This window comes from Capsicum annuum, unplaced genomic scaffold (assembly GCF_002878395.1).
Source record: "Capsicum annuum cultivar UCD-10X-F1 unplaced genomic scaffold, UCD10Xv1.1 ctg58767, whole genome shotgun sequence".
NCBI classification, from domain to species: Eukaryota; Viridiplantae; Streptophyta; class Magnoliopsida; order Solanales; family Solanaceae; genus Capsicum; species Capsicum annuum.
Window position 1 is genome coordinate 1 of NW_025867413.1, and position 1,813 is coordinate 1,813.

The 1,813-nt window shown below is 35.4% G+C and overlaps 1 pseudogene; it reads right to left on the reverse strand.

The window, feature by feature from the left end:
- Nucleotides 1–41: 41 nt before the first annotated feature.
- LOC124893399 lies at nucleotides 42–1,807 on the reverse strand (annotated as a pseudogene).
- Between the last annotated feature and the right edge of the window lie 6 nt (nucleotides 1,808–1,813).

The following is a 1,813-nucleotide window of genomic DNA, read 5'->3' on the forward strand; positions in this document are numbered from 1 at the left end:
TCCGATACTGAATAAACGAGTATCTCCTGTAGATGGAATAGGGTTCTCTTTCAAAAGTAGTTTTGTCCCATCTGCTAAAGCTTGAAGAATTCCTAAAGGGCCGACATATTCAGGTCCGATACGTTGTTGTATTCCCGCAGATATTTCTCTTTCTAACCAAACAATTACTAGTACACCTATTGTGATTCCTAACACAAGAGTCAAAATAGGGACAAGCATCCATATGATCACATAGGCTTCTTTTAAGGATTCCAATTTGGAAAAAAAAATTGATAGTCTCTATTTCTGTTGTATCAATTATCATTTCAACGATCAACTTCTCTCATAATGATATCTATGCTACCTAGTATTGTCATAATATCAGCCAATTTCATTCTTTTAACTAACTGAGGAAGAATTTGCAAATTGATAAAACCTGGTGGGCGAATTTTCCATCTCCAAGGAAAAACGCTCTGATCTCCTATGATAAAAATTCCCAATTCTCCTTTTGGGGATTCAACTCTCACATAAAGTTCTTATTTCGACAATTCAAAAGTTGGAGAAGGTTTTTTACTAATAAATCGATATTCAAAATCATTCCATTCAGGATCTTTTAATCTGTCAAAACGTCGGATTTCTAAATTTTTGTAAGGCCCTCCTGGAATTCCTTTCAGAGCCTGTTGAATAATCTTTATGGATTCTGTCATTTCACCGATTAGTACTAAATAACGAGCTAATGAATCCCCTTATCATTGCCATTGAACCTGCCAATCAAATTCGTCGTAAGACTCATAATGATCAACTTTACAAAGATCCCATTCTATTCCGGAAGCTCGTAGTATTGGTCCCGATAAACCCCAATTTAATGCCTCGTCTTGCCCAATAATGCCTATGCCTTCAACTCATTCTAAAAAAATAGGATTTTGGGTAATAAGTTTTTAACACTCAGCAACCCCTATTAAAAAATAATCACAAAAATCCAAACATTTATCTACCCAGCCATAGGGTAGATCGGCAGCCACTCCTCCAATACGAAAATAATTATGCATTATTCGCATACCGGTAGCATCTTTGAATAGGTCATATATCAATTCTCTTTCTCAAAAAATATAGAAGAAAGGGGTCTGCGCACCAATATCTGCCATAAAAGGACCGAGCCATAACAAATGAGAAGCGATCTGACTCAACTCCAACATAATGACTCTGATATAGCTAGCCCTTTTAGGTACTTGAATATTGCCTAATTGTTTGGGTCCATTTATGGTTATTGCTTCTGTGAACATAGTAGCTAAATAATCCCAACGTGTTACATAAGGTAAATATTGTATAATTGTTCGGTTTTCCGTAATTTTCTCCATCCCTCTATGTAAATAACCCAATATTGGTTCGCAGTCGACAACATCTTCACCATCTAGAGTAATGATGAGTCGAAGAACACCGTGCATTGATGGGTGCTGAGGCCCCATATTGACTATCATGAGGTCTTTTCTTGTAGTTGGTGCAGTCATAAGTTTTTTAACGATTCATTCTTCCATGAATTACTGAAAGTGAAAAGAAGTTCATCAAACTTTAATCGAAACATATAAGTGAAAACGAAATGACTCTTCAAATTAATCAAATTAACGAGCTTTTGTCTCTCGAATGTCCAACTGATTAATTAATTCTTTATAACGTACTCTATTTTTTTGCCAAATAAGCTAGCAGTCGTTGACGTTTTCCCAAAAATTTCTTCAAACCTCTCTGAGATAAATAGTCTTTTTTGTGCAATTCTAAATGTGAAGTAAGTCTCCGTATCTTATTGGTGAAATTGAATACTTGAAATTCAACAGATCCT